At 33.0% G+C, this 20,297-nt stretch overlaps 1 long non-coding RNA gene across 3 annotated transcripts; it reads right to left on the bottom strand.

Annotated features, from left to right (window-relative positions):
- Positions 1–11,342: 11,342 nt before the first annotated feature.
- Positions 11,343–12,217, bottom strand: LOC145012634 (uncharacterized). Of its 3 annotated transcripts, none has more exons than XR_013664606.1 (3): positions 11,891–12,217; positions 11,620–11,774; positions 11,343–11,536 (listed from the first exon to the last, which is right to left on the bottom strand). It is a non-coding gene; the product is annotated as an uncharacterized LOC145012634 (long non-coding RNA). The 3 variants fall into 3 exon arrangements; XR_013664605.1 differs by having other exon boundaries at positions 12,053–12,217; XR_013664604.1 differs by having other exon boundaries at positions 11,620–12,217.
- Positions 12,218–20,297: the final 8,080 nt, after the last annotated feature.

Here is a 20,297-nt window from a genome sequence, read left to right as displayed (position 1 = left end):
AATTCTATGCAATGTCTAGAGCTTTAGGTGCCTTAAAAGCACCCTTTGATCCAATTTATTAGAGTTCACGGTCCAAGATCATCTTGGGCCGTGAACTCCCATGTGTTTGAGTTTCTTGGTTGTTTTCTTGTCCCTAATACACACACACACACACACACACACATATATATATATATATATATATATGAGTCTAAGGTAGTAGCATAACACAAGGGACGGTCTAGGCTTTGTTTCGGGAGTTTACCGCCCAAGAAAACCTTGGGGAGTAAACTCCTAAATCTAATGATTTAGCCTTCTAAATAATTTTATAAACACATATAAAGCTTTCTAACACTACTTGAAAGAGTTACTCACGTTTTGGTATAAAAACCCGAAGATCCGTGAGAGAGAAAATGGTTTTTCTCTAGTTAGAAATGCGAATAATGAATGAATTTGGTTCAGAATTCTATTTATAGTCATGATATTTTTGGAAGAAAATATTTTATTCCCGAAATGATATCTAATATAATAGAGTGTTGGAATAACAGTGTTGCACAAAACTCTAGTGCATCCACTCTCCTGATATTTCCTGTAGTGTAAACCCTAAATTACTCAAACTTATACGGAAAAGTCTGAAAGTTTACTGTGACTGATATAACTTCTATTGAAGTGTTATTGTTTATACAAAATGGAAATTCCGGGTTGTCACACATTTACTTATTCATTAACCAACTATACACAACAATGCGTTTTATAACATCAAGTTACTAATGCGGTTTCACATTATCAATGTACAACCAATTAACAAATAACAAACCATATATCTAGGTTTTAAGACTATATGATATTATCGTCTTGCGATCACCCTTTTGACATATTCCATAAGGTGATTCCAGCAAGCGCGGGTTTGTTCCAATGCTCAAAACTAGTTCATAAGCACTCATGAACGTTGCGGCAAACTTTTGCTATGTCTAATACCATCTAGACAATCTACACACCAATTCATGACAATCTTCAATCATACCTACTTCCAACATATGAACGATTGTGGACAATTTGAATAATTCGATTATTCTTAATAAACTCAATTATTCTGGAAGTCAAAACATGCAAAGTGAAACAATAGTTAAACAATTAACATAAGACAGTAACATTACTCATAAATAATACTCTTTTATTTAATCATCAAATGACAATTACATTTATCTATCACGCGTTTCTAACACTATCTAATCTATACTAATATCATCCTTCAGCCCAATGCTCCTAGCATGCTGCAAGTGCTTAACCCTGCTCAGTCCCTTCGTAAGCGGATCTACTGGGTTATCTTCTGATGATATCCTCTTCACCACGAGTTGTCCTTCTTCTACACGATGTCTTATAAAATGATATTTTCTGGCGATATGTGGAGATCTACCATGATCCCTTGGTTCCTTGGTCAAGGTAACCGCTACTTCATTATCACAGAAAATCTCCATGGGTTCCTTTATGGTAGGTACAACTCCAAGATCACCAATGAAGTTCTTTAACCATATTTCCTCTTTCGACGCTTCGCTCGCTGCGATGTACTCTGATTCGCACGTTGAATCAGCTACGGTTTCTTATTTGGAACTTTTCCAAGTTACTGCTCCTCCATTCAGGGTAAAGACCCAGCCCGACTGCGAACGGTACTTAAGGATATTCTTCGCCGCAATCCAATGGGCTCTGCCAGGGTTCCCTTGATATCTACTAACCATGCTCAAAGCAAAGGCTACATCAGGGCGAGTACAAGTCATAGCATACATGATTGAGCCAACTGCAGAAGCGTATGGTACTCGGCTCATTTCTGCTATTTCGGCTTCGCTACTCGTACTTTGAGTCTTACTCAACTTGGCATTATATTGTATCGGTAATTCTCCCTTCTTCGAGTTTTCCATACTAAAACGTTTTAGTACTTTATCTAAGTAAGTGTTCTGACTAAGTCCTATTAGTCTCTTACATCGTTCTCTCACTATCCTTATTCCCAGAATATAGGAAGCCTCTCAGAGGTCCTTCATAGCGAAGCACTTCCCGAGCCAGGACTTAATCTCCTGCGGTGTCGGGATGTCGTTTCCTATGAGCAGTATGACATCGACATACAAAACGAGAAAGCTAACTATACTCCCACTGGCTTTGACATATACACATGATTCATCTTCACTTCGTACAAATCCAAACTCTTTGACTTTCTCATCGAAGCAAAGATTCCATCTGCGAGACGCTTGCTTAAGTCCATAAATGGACTTCTCAAGCTTACACACTCTATTTGGATGCTTCAGATCAACAAAATCCTCTGGCTGAGCCATGTAAACATCCTCAGCCAACTTCTCATTAAGGAAAGCGGTTTTGACATCCATTTTCCAAATCTCATAATCATGAAATGCGGCAATTGCTAGCATCACTCTAATAGATTTTATCTTCGCAACCGGTGAGAAGTTCTCATCATAGTCAACTCCAGGAGTTTGAGTAAAACATTTTGCAACCAATCGCGCCTTATATGTGTGTACGTTTCCATCCACGTCGTTCTTCTTCTTGAAGATCCATTTGCACCCAACGGTCTTACGTCCGGGCACGTTATCAACCAAATTCCAAACTTGGTTGTCATACATGGACTGGATCTCGCTGTCCATTGCCTCTTTCCATTTCGCAGACTCCAGGCCTGCCATGGCTTCCTTATAGCTATTAGGTTCATCTAGATTTATTAGTGTACTATCACTAATATACGTGTCCCCTTCGGTAGTAATATGAAAACCATATAACTGGGGTTGAACTCTAACTCTTTCGGAACATCTAAGAGGGAAGGACTCATCAATCAGTTCAACCGGAGTTTCCTCCTCGGGTTGAGGACTAGAGGTAGAGGTTCCTTCATCTATCGACTCTTGAATCTCTTCAAGCTCGATTTGCCTCCTACTGTCTCCTTGGCTTATGAGTTCTCGCTCTCGGAAAACTCCTCTCCTCGCAAATAAGACAACATTGTCCTTCGGTCTATATAAGAGATATCCAAAGGATTTCTGCGGGTATCCGATGAAAATACATCGCTCACTACGAGGTTCGAGTTTGTCATGAGTATCTCGTCTTACGAAAGCCTCGCAACCCCAAACCTTGATATGTGCTAACGAGGGAGCTTTCCCTGTCCACATCTCGTGAGGTGTTTTGGCAACCTTCTTAGTAGGGACTCGGTTAAGGATATGGGCGACAGTCTCTAAGGCATACCCCCAGAATGAGATAGATAGTGAAGCACGATTCATCATAGAGCGGACCATGTCTAACAAAGTTCGATTACACCTTTCTGCCACACCATTCAATCGTGGTGTCCTAGGTGGCGTCAATTGTGAAACTATTCCACACTCTTTTAGATAGTCGTGGAATTCAATACTTAGGTACTCTCCTCCTCGATCGGATCGAAGCATCTTGATTTTCCTGCCCAATTGATTATCCACTTCATTCTTGAACTCTTTGAACTTTTCAAATTTTTCTGACTTTTGCTTGATTAAGTAGATATACCCATATCTACTATAGTCATCGGTAAAAGTCACATAGAAGCGGTTCCCATCCTTTGTGGTTGATCTAAACGGTCCACATACATCGGTATGTATTAGGTCCAATAAACCCTCACCCCTTTCACATGTGCTAGTGAAGGGTGACTTAGTCATCTTTCCAAGTAAACAAGATTTGGATGTGTCATCTTCCCTAAGGTCGAATGACTCCATCACTCCATCCTTTTGGAGTTGGGCTATGCGCTTCTTGTTGACATGTCCAAGATGACAATGCCACAAGGATGCTCTATCCATACTATTGGAAGAATCCATGCATAAAACATCATTTCCTAGGTTATCTACAATCATAACAGTTTCATAAATTCCATTACATGGTATTGCTTCAAAATATAAGACACCATTTAGATAAGCACAAATAGAACCATTCTCATTATTAAAAGAAAATCTAAATCCTTGTCTAAAAAACCATGAAATGAAATGATGTTTCTTGCCATTTCTGGCGAATAGCAACAATTGTTCAAATCTAAACATAAACCATTCCTAAGAACTAGAGAATACACTCCAATCTTGGTCACATGCAACGATCTTCTGTTCCCCATGATTAGATTTATTCTTCCATGCTCCACATCCCTATTTCTTCTTAGTCCCTGCAATTCAGAACAAATGTGGTAACCACACCCGGTATCTAGGACCCAAGAAATAGGATGAGATGAATCATTAGATTTAATTGTATATATACCTACGAAAGACAGCTTGATCTTTCCTTCCTTGATAGCTTGCAGGTACTCTGGGCAGCTTCTCTTCCAATGCCATATTTTGTGGCAATGGTGGCACTCTACCTCCTTTGGGTTAGAAGTAGGCTTAGCAAGAACAACTTTTGTCCCACTAGAGGAGGAACCATCTCGGGACTTTCCCTTGCGGTGGCTCTTAGACGGAGCCTTCCTCTTCTTACCTCTTCCTTGCCCAATGGCCAAAACAGGAGCAACGGGTGGATTGGGAGTGGGTGCAACGGATTTGTCCTTAAGATTGCTCTCAGCAACCCTAAGGAGACCTTGGAGCTTACTTAGGGTGACCTCTTCTTTGTTCATGTGGTAGGTCATCCTAAATTGGTTGTAACACGGAGGAAAAGAGTGAAGCACCATGTCGATTGCCAAGTCTTCCCCAAAGTCAACATTCAACTGGCGAAGACGATCGACATACCTTTGCATCTTTTGTAGGTGCACGGTTAGAGATTCACCATGACCCATCTTAGCAGAGATCATGTTAGTGAAGATCTCGTAACGTTCTTACCTCGCGTTTTGGTGGTATCTCTCCAACAAGTCTTGGTCATTTCGTACGGATACATGTCCTCATAGGACTTTTGGAATTCAGGGTTCATAGTGGCTATCATGATGTAATGAACCTTCGTTGCATCACGTTCATGAGTTTCAAAAGCGGTGATTTCAGCCGGAGTAGCGATTTCAGGATTGATCTTCTCGAGCTTTTCATCGAGGGCATACTCCTTGTCCTCGTAGCGAGCAATCGTGCGAATGTATCTTATCCATTCGCTAAAGTTCGTTCCATCGAAAGTCACCTTTTGGCAAAGGCTCATCAATGTGAACGAGCTAGCAGTAGCGTTGTTCGCATTCGACATCTACAAATAGAAAGGACAAAGATAGATTAGAATTTGGATCCCTAATTATCACCCAATAAGAAAATTAGGGCTAGGATCCAACAACAATATTTACATATTAGAAAAGGGATGCCGTAATCTAACATACAAACAATTTGAAGGTAAGTGAATGACGATTCACTAATTCTCCACCATGAAAACATAACTTTAAGTTCTAAATGTATTGAGAATTCCTAGGTTTGGATGAGATTAATTGAAAATTTTTAATGGCATGTTTAAATCTCGATATGCCCCTGTCGTTTGTGACTGGGATACCGAGGATCACAAAGTGGGTGTGAATTACCATGCAAATTCACATGGTGCCTTCATTGTAACAATCACTTATTCGATGTGCCGGTAAACCACACACGCTCCATCGAACTATGATAAACAATGAATCACCCTTTGCCACCTTTGCTTAGAACCAATTAGTGTGCCGGTAAACCGCACACGCTCTACTAACTTCTTAGCAAGGGTGCAAAGTGTAATTTCATGGGATTGCATCAATTCACTTTTCCTAAAGTAACTAGGATTGGGAATTTTGAAAAACATGTAGTTACTTTGTATTTCATATTATACTTTTAATGAGGAGATGAGGTTGCCCTATCCTACCCGTTCGGCTAACGACCCTCCACCGATCAAGCAAGCGGTGGGTGTGAGTATACACCCATTAAGCGTCATTTTATAGGCAGCAACCTTATACCCACCTTATAGACCGACTTCGTGAATGAGGCCTACTAAAGGTAAGACTAGCATTTTAATTATATATATATATATATATATATATATATATATATATATATATATATATATATATTAATCTTGTAATATTATATTAGTATAGGGTTGAATTTTAAACTTGTAAAATTCTAGGGTTTGAAATTTAAATTGTCCAAATTAAACTTTTAATCACAAAACATAAATTTCAAAACTTGAAGGCATGTTTTAAACTTTTCAAAACATAGAGGATCAAATAACAAATAATCTAAATTAACATTTAATCACATAATTATCCATATTTGATTTATTTACTTATTTCTTGCAAAACAATTTACCAATTTAATTAAAATAATTAATCAATTATCACATAAGGAAACTAATATTTAATTAATTGATAAATATCTTCAATTAGGTCAAGGATATACTCAAATATATCTTAAAATCGGATTTATATTGACCTAATATGATTAAGGTAAGTATCCAAAGGATAAACAACAAGAAATCCTGAAATTAGCTCTTTCTGACGCTCGAACTCGCCGAGTACCACAATGGACTCGCCGAGTTGAGGCCTACTTGCCGAGTACACTATGGGACTCGCCGAGTTCATCAGGCAGGAACACAAAATTCGAATTTTGCAAGCATCAAACAAGCAACCAATGCATCAATTCAATAGAAACCAATCTAGGCTCTGATACCACTGATGAGTTTTGGCCATATGAACATTCCTATGTGCACATACAAACCCTAATGCTTGGATCTAGGTTTCTCTAATTGAACATGCATGAATCCAAGACTCCTAATAGTTATTCTAGCATAATAACAAAGAGAAATTAGAGTTATAAGTTTACTTTGAATCACTTGTTTGATCTTCTTGTCCTTGGAGCTTTAGAGTCACAATTGTCACTCCTCTAATGGCTTACAAACACCAAATAGCAAGAGGATGATTTGAGAGTGGGGAGGGACTTAGAAATCATCCAGGGTTTCTTTAGAGACAAGAGGTGCCGATTTCCATGACCCCTAGGGTCTATTTATACTTCTAAGGCTCCTAGGGTTTTACCTTTAAACCTTAATTGGATAACTTAGGCGCTAAGCAATCCTAATCCCTTTCATGATAAGCCTTGGATGGATTTTAGGTCTATCCTAAGCCCCTAAAATCGTCCACCTCATTATCCATAAGGGATTATAGCCTAAAGTATAACTATCATACACCTGACAGTTTATGCCCTTCTATTTAATTAATCTCCTTAAGTCACCAAATTAATTCCTAATTAATTTATGACTTATATTAATCAAATAACAATATTATTATTCCTTATGATATTTCAACTCTCATTGTAAATCATCCTATCAAGTTGCTATGGTGAAGGCAACCCAAAAGGACCATGCTCAATCGTGTCAAATACTTGCTTAATATAATTGCAGCCTTAGACAATATTCCAACAAATACCGAAAATGTTGAGAACGCGAGAACAGATCTGAACAATTTAAAAAACTAAATCTAAGGTTAATAATGAATAGACCATTTATGTAAAATTTTAAAAGTTACAAGTATTAAAGTGTAACTTCAAATGGTGATAAGGGTATTATAGTAATTGGACCTTTGCCACCGCTATTTAATTCCTAACATTCCTCAATCACTCGCCTATTTCCCTTCTCTCTCTGTAAACCTAGGTACGCCTCTACCCTACATCATCGATCCACCAAAAAAGGGAAAAGAATGGTGAGATAGATTATAATCAATGAAGCCAAAACAGAGGAAAGGGAAATAGGATCTCTGAATTGCTTTTGATCAAAAGGAGAGGATTCACGAACGGAGAGGGGGAGGAAACGACAACAGGGGGTGTTTGGAGGGAAGCTAAGCTCGTCCTCGATTACGTTGGACCTTGTCGCCTTTACGGTGAGCCTGTCGTCGCTGCCTGTGTTGAAGCGGGGTGCGATTACCTGGATATTTCAGGTGAGTCGGAGTTCATGGAGAGGATGGAAGTCGTGTACCATGAGAAGGCGATGGAGAAAGGTAGTTTGGTGATCTCAGCTTGTGGGTTTGATTCGATTCCGGCAGAAATAGGGTTAATGTTCAATTTTAGGCAGTGGGTTTCGTCGCAGCTCCCAATCGGGTTGAAGCCTACTTGTCCCTTGAATCGGATAAAAATATAGCAAGTAATTTTGGGACTTTTGAGTCTGCAGTCTTTGTTAATTTCTTTTCCAGAAACTGATTTCATAGTTATGTAAAATCTTTTTTTTTTGTTGATTTCCTACACAGTCGATGTATTCACCGTCGATATATATACTCAAGGAGAATAACTCTCAACGTGATAAACACCTAAAACCCAAAAAAGCTAAAACACAGTCATGAATGTAGAAGAAGAAGTTGAAAAACTCAAAGTAGCGATCCAAAGACTCGGCAGTAAGCAAGACGATGGATCTTACAAGGTAATTTTCTTTTCCCCTCAATTTTCGGAGAAAATTCCTCTAAATCCGCCTCATACTTCTGGATTTACATAATAATGTTTCATATTGGAAAATTGGTATGGATCTAGTCTCATACCTCTGACTATCGCCGATTTGTGATGAACTTCATTCGCGATCTAATACAATATTGAACAATCTGATAATTTAGGGCTTCGATCTATATAATGAGCTGAAATTGGCCATGTTTAAAACCTTGAGATTTAACAATATACCAATGGATATTAGATCCCGAGCAGCCGAGCGCCTAATGTTTTGCAATTCGATCTTGTCATATCTGTTTCTCGATAATAAAGTTCGATTTTTCATCTGATTTATTGTCATTAAATTTGTTGAATGTTGATGAAGGTGACATTTGGTGTGCTATTCAACGATGATAGATGTGCGAACATATTTGAAGCATTGGTTGGGACATTGACAGCAGCGAAGAGGCGTAAATTATTAACATATGATGGTGAATTACTTCTTCAAGGTGTTCATGATAATGTTGAAATTTTTCTCAAACCCACTCCCACTCCCACAGCAGCAGTATAAAAGATAAAATCATCATTCTATCTTTTAATTGTTCATGATTAGGACTATGTTTTTTTAGATATAAAGATCAAGAGGTAAGCTTTGAGTTTCAATCATTAATGATTATAACATTTCATTGAAGATTATAACATTTGTTATAGGTTTTGGATGCTCTGCTAAAGAGAAAAGCACCAATTTCACAAACAGACAATTTTTGAAGAAACAGAATGTTGATTGTTAATTGTATTTATTTCTTTTATTTGACGGTGTGTAGAGGAAATCGAGATGCTTCTACAAAACGGAATGTTAGAGTATTAATATACAACCAAACAATACAAAGTGGAGAAGATCTTGACTTATTCATTTATGATTATATAATAGTAGTTAATTATTTTTATTCTAGTTTTTGTTTATGTTTTATTCATATGTGATTATAGAAGAAAAGATATGTATTACATTGTAACTTTTTGTGTTATTATTAATGGATAGATGTACAATCAAAAAGATTGACTTTGCCATGATTGACTTTGCAAGAGACGCACAAATTATGCAAGATTGATGAATTAAGCATTTCAACCGAATATTTGTAATCATACAAAAATAAAACATATTTGTAATCATTTAAATTTGCCGGTAAAGCATAATTTGTGCGGTAAAGCATAATTTGTGGGAATTTTCCCCCACGTATGATTACAAATATGTTTTATTTTCATCTATCCGGTAAAGCATAATTTGTGCGTCTCTTGCAAATATGCCCCATACGTGGGGGAATTTTCCCTGGAAATCCTCATGGGGCTAGGTTTGTCCGCTTTGCGGAGCTCGAACTCGGGGTCTACTCTGAAATATTGGGTAGAGGCTTCTGTTAAATATTAGGTAGAGATTTCCGTTAATTCATTTGCCGTTTCCAAAAAAGTTAGACAATATCCCATGATTGTAGGAATTAATTAATTATCCATATTTAATTATATTGTAAAATTCCTTTTGCGCTCCTATGGAATGATTGGTCTACAACTATTCTCGCGTTCTCAACCTTTTAAGTGTTCTCATTTAATCATATATATATATATATATATATATATATATATATATATATATATATATATATATATATATAAATAATAATAATAATAATAATTTAAAAGACACCAATTTTGATTAATACGCTACCTTGATATTAAATACAACTTTGTTCTACAAATATGTTGTTGGGGAATTAGGGTTTGTGGTGGAAATCTGGATACCAACTTGGATCGTGATATTACTTTCCGAACTGATATTTCTACCCTATGTCTGAGTTATAAGAAATTCAGCCTAGGATAATCCAAGTGGACACTTACGTTTCTAGGTACATAAAACATAAGCCAATATGCTAAAGGGTTCTGTGAATGTGTGATGAAAAACCGAGAGCTAAAGAACGTAACCATCTTCTGTATAAAAAGATATGTTTATATATTAAACAAGATTAGGGTTGGGCCGTCATTAGTTACATTGGAAGCAAGTAATATTAATCCGGATTAGGGTTACCAAAACTAACGAGTTTCGTTAGTTTTACCATAATCACCCTCAAAAAATTGGGTTTTCCATTATGTTCCCACATGCAAAATTCGGTGAGGGGCTTTGCTCCTTGGACCCCACTAGGGCCAAAGGGGCGCTGCCCCTTTGGAAACCCCGGACCTAGGGGCGCTGCCCTGGACCCCCGACTATTCGTCGAACCGGCTTCTAATTCGATCTTATACATGTGTGCACTCCGCACTACTCCATATATATATTATAGTACAAATTATGAAGCCCCTTAGCTCACATGTTAGTTGCAGTTACTTAAAATGACATGGTAACACTAAAATCACCAACATATGTCAACAAATTCACAATCTTTTCCAACTATTTGAATTGATGCTTGCCTGTTTGACCAGTAAAAATGAGTCATAAGAAACAACAGACAATGAGACCGCACTAAAAGTTGTGAAATATAGGAAACTTTACACAACAAAATACTACCCTTCAAACGATGAATATTTAAGGATCACGTAATGTCCTTTAATTAACCTTTTTGGTGTAACTGCTTAACTAATCCACAACAATTTACTAAAGTTAATATAGGTTCAAATGTCAAGACATGTGGTTGTGTCTATCATCTTCTGTTGAGGAGTCACCAGATCAATAATGTTTCCTTGTAAAATAAGGGTAAAAGGAACTCAAATTTGAGACAGTCCAGCTAAACAATTTACTAAAGTTAATAGATTATACATACTCCCCAGTTGAAACATTATATATAGAAATAGTAACATACTTGGAGAACATACATATCGGACTTCCATTTCAGCTATAGATACATAAACCATTTTGTATTACAAATAATCAGTAAAGATTTTAAAAGCAATATACGTGTAAGTCTTCTAATTTAATATGCAAAAGAAATGATGAGTCTCGAACACAGACATAAACTTCTAAATATCAAGCTATACTGTGGCCGTAGGTGAGTTAATATGCAAAAGAAATGTTCAAATTATCTTATTAAAAAAAAGAAACAAAATATTTCGAAATATAAAAATAAAATATTATTCTAAATCAGGTGCTAATCATAACATCAGAAATTCAGAACCAGTTACCAAAAGCCCTTGTTCTCATTTTGTGGCTCTTCCTTGGCTTGAAATTTCTCCTTTCCGAAAGTCATCTCTTTTAAGGTTAAGATCTAATTAAATAACATACACACATAAACAAAAATACGAAGCATATAATGAAAAAACTAACGATTTTAATGGTTGAAAATCATACAGGTGATTCAAAATGAGTGATTTATATGATCCACTTGGGCACACCTTTGATGTTTTCACTCCAATTCTTTTGACATGAAAATCATTCAGGTGATTCAAAATGAGTGATTTATATGATCCACCTCCGTCTCTACACACACTTGTATTTATCGTATCCTGGTTACATGAATATGAGGCCACCGACATACCGGAAATTGAAATTAAAATCGAAAATATCAAAATCATTTTGATGATGAACTAATAATAATCAGATAAAGAGATTAAGGGTCAACCGGTCAAGATAGGTTTGAAAACATTGTGATGAAGCCATAACATGGGTTTCACAATGACAACATCATCCACAAAATTGTTTGACATTGATGAATGACTCCACTCATTCGGTTCACGGGATGATGAACACACAAACATGCACAATCATATTAAAAGTGACTTACATTGGTTGCAAGGGTTTTGATTATGTTTTTTTTCTTCTTACAGGAGTGCTGATTTGGAGGTAGATCCGGATGAGGGAAACAACGACGGCTCTCTGATTAGGGTTTTTTAGTATTTGATTGAGAGAAAAGGTTGCTTTAGAAATAAATATAAGAAACAAAATTAGTGTTTAGAATTCCGAGTTGATTCCTAAAATGGATACGTTATATGTTTATTAGATGATAAGTATAACATTGTTGTATATGATGTAATAGGTGTTGTACCTCTCTTAAATTTCAAGAAATGTTAAATTAGATAATGTAGATATTAGTTAATCTAATCTAATCTAATATAAAAAAACTAAACATAAGGTTTTTTGAATATATATATGTTGTTAGCCAAGTTTTAATTTGTGTAATGCATGTAGTGTGATGGTGATGTCAAGTCTCAAATTTTATGAGTAATAACGGACTATTTTTTTTTTTTAAATGTTTTCTTAAGACAAAAGTTTTATATATAATTTATAATTATATTATATACATATGCATGTTTTTAATTAAATTTGTGTATGGCTGACATTTATAGATAAAAAACTATTGAGGAGCTATGAAACGTTTTACATGGCAATATACATGATGTGATTTTGCATCTAAAACACCCACCTAACCTTCAACCTGCGATGTCTAAATACTTACAAATTGTAAGAAGTCGTCGTTATAAAATCCAAAAGTAAGTCTTTTCACATGTTCCTTCGTCTTTTCACATGTTCCTTGCACCATAAGTGATGAAATTGCAATAGTTCCACACGAACCATCACATGGTTAAAAAAGGCTTCATGTGCATTCTTCTAAGCAGAAGATAAATGCAACATATATATTTTGTCGCAAACTTTGCAAATGGAATTGCGATTCGACAAAACTAAATCACACCAATTGATCAACTACACCCATAACTAATAAGACACATTGCAATCCAAGAAGTCGTGTTTATGATCTTCTAGTTTATCCAAACACAACAAACAAAGAACAAAAGGCATGAAATTGATATTCCCACAAACTCCTAAAGCCACGAGTCTTCATTTTCTGAGAAGGACACCGACGACCCATTTCCAATAGTGTTAAGCGACAAATAAGGAACAAACCTCTATCGTGAAATTGGTTTATACTTTATAGCTACATCCTTAGCCTTGAACAATTTGAATAAATACAAAAGGAGAAGAAATTGTATGATTATATATTTATATAAAAAAATATCAAGTTTTTAGGACTTTATATCAACAACTAGTAAAAAAAAATTAACAAAAAACTTAATTTTTATCCCCAGTCACTAAAAAAAAAAAAAAAAAAAAATCCACCATGATACATCTTGATCCGCCTCATGCCTAGGGGAACCTTCATGAGAGTTTTTGAGATGTAGAAGTAGCGCATGTATTTTTTAGAACCGTGGTTGTTAGATATGAAAAAAGTTTGTAAAAATATTCTTACAATATTTTATTTTTTTCGTAGTTGGAGGGAATAATATATTTGGACTGAGACAATATATAAAGTAGCCTAAGGCCCTAAAGGTGAGTTGAGAATCAAGTAGAAGAGTATCCTAATTTTATGTTAGGTAGGCCCACTATAAATTTGGCCCAATGTTTTTGTTTGACCCATCACCATATCTTTATATATATATATATATATATATATATATATATATATATATATATATATATATATATATATATATATATATATATATATATATATATAGAGAGAGAGAGAGAGAGAGAGAGAGAGAGAGAAGGAAGGCGTCAAGGCGATCAAAATTCTAGACTAATGCAATAAAATTGACCATGCCAAATGCCATAATACAACTAAGAGTTTTTAATCAAAATGGTGCTTTTGAAAAAAATATTTACCAAATAGGTATAGTTTTTAATTTTCTTTTTGAACTTTTAGTTTTTTAACTATTTTTTATTGTGTTTATTTTTGACATTTTGTAATTTTAGGCTATTAATGTTTATCAACCGATTAACTGAAATCAAAACTAATGATATACACTATATTTTGACTTTGGCTGACTGAGCCTTTCAACATGAGATTGAAAACAAAAACAATTTCTTTTTTGAGGGAAATTTCAAAATAATTAAACAATTTAAATTTCACTTTGTTGGCCACCGTTAGCGTTTTTAACTTCTAAACTTTAAAGTTCAATTGCTTTAATGAAATGTATTTGTGCCTTTGTGGGCTATCAAAAAAATATGTTTGTAATTATCGAATAAAAAATGTAGGCAACTGTTAGTGTTTTAGGTTTCAAATGCATTAAAGAAATTGCAATTGTGTTAGTTTTAAAATAAAATTGTCAAAGTTTGGTAGTAGTAATGAGCTACTGGACTGTTAATTATAATTCACGGTTTCTAAAGAAAATCGATAAACATTTTAACAAAAAGTTACAAAAAAAGTCGAAAAAAATATATTTAAAGAATATGTAAAAATAGTTAAAAAAAAAAAACTAAAAGTTTTTGAAAATATATAAAATTTTGAAACTATACCTATTTGGTAAATATTTATGAAACTATACCTATATAGTAAATATTTTTTTCAAAAACACCCTTTGGTCAAAAACTCCTACAACTAAGATGAAAATTTTATAGTTTTAGACAAATTTAAGTCTCTTACTTCTTTCCCTTTTGTAATTTATAATCAAATAACTAAAATTTTTATTTAAGTGAAGTTATATCTTATACATTTTGTATTTTACATCGTCAACGATTCTTTAGCCCATGGACTAGATTTCCTAGGATCGATTTTTTGCACCTCTAATCCTGCATATGCAAGTGATCTATATCGTTCAAGACATCCCTATATATCTTTATTCTTCTTACTTTGTGCGATTCATATAAAAATGGTATTTTATAACTCTTAAAAAGTTAATCGCAACACATTCATAAAAAGATGCCCCTTTATAGATTCGGTATCAATAACATGACAATTGTCATTATTTAATAGGTTTTTGTGTGACATAAACTTAAATCAGAAACCAAATACATTATTGCATTCAGAGTGTGCTAACTACTTGAAATACCCTAACTACCCAAATTTAATTCTTTTGAATAGTAAGTAATTAAAAAATTATATAACAAAGACATATGCTCACCTTTAGAACTGTAATTAAATAAATGGAACATAGAGAAAGAACATAGAGAAAGAACATTATGATGGGAGATGGTAACAAAATGATTTTAAGCATAAGCATGAAAGACGCACTTGATTATGTGCCCATGAGAGTCTGTGTCTTCATCACCTTTTCTTTATTTTAATACCCCACACCATCTTCTATGTATCATACACTCATAATTAATTAAATTACTACCCATCTATTAGGGGAAATTTAAAGGGAATAATATATTTATTAATTAATTAATACATTTTATGTGTTTCTCATATAAAATAGTCCATGTCAACTTTCTATTGATCAAATTTTGAAATGCTATTCGATATGTAGGCATATTATATGGGAACAAATAAATAAATAAAATTCAAATTTATGTATACCAAAAAAATTCAAATTTCGAAAACCCATTGCCGGCTATTTACGATCCAAACGATTAATGTAAGCCATATTTGAAAATCAAAAAATAAATAAATTTATTGTTTATTATTTTATACAGGTAGTTGTATTCTCTTTTATAGTTTGCAATATGCATGTAATGTAAACATGGGTTTTCTTCGCAGCAATAAAAAATATTTATAAATACTATAAAATTTATTAATTTTATCAATTTTAAGATTAATAAATTTTAATATATACCACCCTATATAAAAAGGAGAATACATCATATGTATATGGGTGAAACCCAAGCAATCTATGATGGCTACTTTTAACTTTCCATAAAGTCAACCCAACAACTCAATTTAGAACCTTATATATACAAAAAATGCGAAAGAGAATAATGGCACCTAACAATATTAAAAATAACCTTAAGGGTGATTAATTTGCCAAATAACTTTATAATTTATATCATACGTATAATAACTTTTAGTTGTAAATCGTATCAGAATCTTATAATTATTAAAAATATATTATAATTGCATTGTACATAAAGATGAAATCAGATCCGTGCGTTAAGTTTTGAAGCTTTTGTGAAAGAGATTTGTAGGTAAATCACGTGGTTCGTGGAGCATTGAGGTTTGTAGAGGTGATATAGAAAAAGCTATAATTAAAAATAAAAAGTTGAATAATAAAATAAAATATAAATTCTTTAAAAAACAATTAAATATGAAAGTGTGAACGAATGATGATGCATATTCGTATTTAGAATGTTTGAATCCGGGACTGTTTTCATTGGATCCTTCGCCGAATTAGAGGTTTTCTGTGTTTGCTATGTATGTATGTTTCCCAACCTAGTGCACCTTCGTACATGCATAACAATACTATTAAAATTTAAAAAGACAAAATAAATAAATAAAAATGTTAAACTTTTTTCTTATATGTTCTTATACATTATTAATTTATTAAATACTGAATACGTTTCCAAATAGATCATATAATTGAAAGACAGATTAAAATTAAAGTTACTAGTAATCATATCTATATATATGATATTAATGTGTAAAAAGGTAATTAACATCAATAAACTTACCAAAATTATTGTATTTTTTGGGATAATCCAATAAGAATGTTACATTTTTGGAATGTACAAAATATAACTTCTAAAAGAAAATATATATGTAAGCATTTACATGCATAAAATGCTTAACTCCAATGGAATTAACTATACGATACACATAAAGTAAACCTACGTATTTAATCTAATATAGATTAGTCTAATGATCGTAGGGAGTATTATTAACTACTTAACTGAATGTTGTATACCATATTTAATGCAATACAATAATTATTAAGTATTATCCAAAGTTATATAATATTTTCAATGCAATATAATAATTAAGTAGTTTTTCTTTCATTAGGTGATTGATAGATTTTTCAAATCCGCTGGTAAGATAAACATATAAAATATACAACTGCTGTCTTGGGGTTTGCTTTATACTCTAAATAGGAAACCCTTCTCGTCTTTGTCTCTCACCTTAAATTCTCTAGTTTTCAGAACTCTTCACTTCCTCCTGTTTATTCATCTTCATTCATGGGTACTTCAAATCTTGATCGTTTAATCATGTCTCTTCCCGAATCTGACATAGATCACCTGAAGCTTCACAATATCCAAGATCACCAGTGCAATTCATCGTCATCACTAACAACACCCATTGCATTCGAGAATGGCACTCAAGACAATCAAGAAGATACAAGTTCATCTTCTGGTGGTTTGAAGGTCCAAGTACCATATCCTACCGGAGAATTTAAGGTCAGTAATGACGACGATGATCCCAAGACTCCGACAGCTACGGAGCATAGAATTCCTGTAATGATAACTTGTCCACTAGCTCCAAGAAAAGCCAAGCGGGTTCCGGCGACCGGGAAAAGAAAGGCGCCATTCTTTGCGGGAGTTATTACTCCTGAGAATTTTTTGATTTATGTAGATGCGATGCTTGCTTTGAATGAAGCTGTTTACGTCCCGGATATTGTGGTCGGCGATCTTGGCGCCGGTGACCGTGCCAAGAGATTAAAGCCAGTGACATCACCAGCTCACGAACCTTGATTAGGTTTTCAATATTTAAATGTTTGATTGATATTTTAAGATAGGGTTAGTTAATTTTTTTTTTCTTGATTGTCCTAACTTTTTAAATTATAATCAATAGAATTTTCTGTATACATATATCTAAATAGTTTTACATCGTTTTGGATGTGTAATCTTTTTCTTTTCTTCATATGTTTCGTATAATTCCACTATCTCAAATCATTCAATATTTTAGCAACTACAAACCAAGAGTACTAGAAAACTAAGTAATTACCTACAACATAATTGGTAGTAAATTGTAGGAACAAAGCGTTACCCACAGATTTCCTACAAAAAACGAGTTGTAGGAAAAACCATCGTGGGTAATTTTTTCCTAAAAATTAGCTACAAACGTTCCTATGCATTTCTTACGGAATATTCTGTTACAAATTTAACCACGGAATACCTACGGAACACGTTAACTACGGAATACTTACAGATTACCTACGGGTTATTTAGCTACGGAACTCCTACAAAATACATACGGATTATTTTCATACAGAATACATACGAAATGATTTTCCTACAGAATACTTACCAACTACTTTACCTACGGATTACCTACAAACTGATTTTCCTACAGAACAACTACCAACTGATTTTCCTACAGAATACCTACCAACTATTTTACCTACAGATTACATACCAACATTTTTTCATATAGATTTTATTGGATTTTATTTCCTACTGAATATTTATTTTCTATAGATTTTCCATGAATTTTTTATCAGTTTTTATTGCTATATTAAATTTATAATTCCTACAGAATATTTATTTCCTACAATTCAGTCAAAAATCTATTGCTATGTTAAATTTATAATTTAAAAAATATCCAAATTTTCTGCTAAAAAAACAAATAAATAATTAAAATAATAGTCAAATACCATTACATTCATTACCATTTAAATAGTCACTAACATGCCATTCATACATTCAAATACTCAAAATACCATTACAATACCATTACAAAAACTAAGAACTAGTCAATAACATAACATTAATTTAGTGTTTTAAAACAAAAACTAAGAGCTACTTGGTGGATTACCGGACGGATTAATTTGTTTCATAAAGTCCACCAATTATCGTTGCACTTGCAATTCCATTTCATTTTGCATTTGTTGCATTTGCAAATTCATTTCACGTTGCTTTTCTTCCATGGCTTGTTCCATGTTTGACATTTTTTGTCGCAACTCATTTACCTAAATATAGCAAGACAAACACATGCAGTTAGTAAATGTAATTCAACTTTAAACCATGATAGCAATGTACTTTACTTTTAATTCAATATAAAAACACACTATTGCTAATAAAAATGTACATTGTTTTTAACATCCATAATAATAACTTTTAATATGCATAATAAAAACATACTATATTTTTATTAATTATACCATTATACTTTAGATTTCCAATCCATAATATCAATATACTTCAATTATTATCAATAACAAAAATTTACTTTACCAAATATCAATAATAGCAATATACTATAATTTTCACCCATTATAGTATTACGTTTTACCTAATTTAATAATAGCAACATAGTATCATTTTCAACCATAATAACAATGCAATTTACCTAATATTAATAATGACAACATATTTCAATTTTCACCCGTAACAACAATGTACCTTACCAATATGAACATATATTTTTCAGCTATATTAAGTACCTTTTTAATTGAAGGTTTTCTCTATAATATATTATGTAAATAATAGTACCTCCTGTTGTGACTTTGCAAAGTCAGCAGAAGCTGAAGTTGACTCATAAGAATATGCACCCATCATCAGAAAGTGAAGATCGGAGTATCCTGCCCCATACATACATACGGTTTGTACCTAAATATGTAACTTATTTGTATTTTTGTATAAAAAATAACTTTTATTTATATTATATATATATATATAATAATAATAATAATAATAATAATAATAATAATAATAATAATAATAATCATAATAATAATAATAATAATAATAATAATAATAATAATAATAATAATAATAAAGTTGTAAATGAGTAATGGGTTGTAACGATGCATACATTTGTATATATGTTTATGTTATATATAAGTCGGTGAGAACAAAACATTCAAAGTATAATGATGTTGTGAAAAAAATAAAACTAAAAAAATTATATTTTCCCTTAAAAAATAGAAAAAGAAAAAAAAATTTGTAGGTGATCCGTAGGTAAATACCTACAGATTACCTACGGATAAAGACTATTCGTAGGTATTTACCAACTGAGTACCAACGATTTTTTTTTTGTATTTTTTATTTTTCAATGGTCAAATGTCGTTCTTTTCGTTTCATTTTTTTACAACATAATTATACTTTGATTGTTTTTTTTTACAAAGTTATACATCATATAAACGTATGTAGAAGAATGTGCATCATTAGAACCCATTATTATATATGATACAAAAAGCTATTTATGTTTGTTCTTGAACCATAATTAACTTCATTAAACAAATCCGTGATATACTGAACATAATACATACATATGGTTTATATCTAAATATGTGTACTTATTTGTATTTGTGTATAGAAAATAACTTTTATTTATATTATATATATATAAAAAGAATAATAAAGTTGTAAATGAGTAATGA

The sequence above is a fragment of the Lactuca saligna genome, chromosome 8 (assembly GCF_052625555.1).
Source record: "Lactuca saligna cultivar CGN05327 chromosome 8, ASM5262555v1, whole genome shotgun sequence".
Lineage (NCBI taxonomy): Eukaryota > Viridiplantae > Streptophyta > Magnoliopsida > Asterales > Asteraceae > Lactuca > Lactuca saligna.
This window is presented reverse-complemented; position numbering and strand designations above follow the sequence as displayed.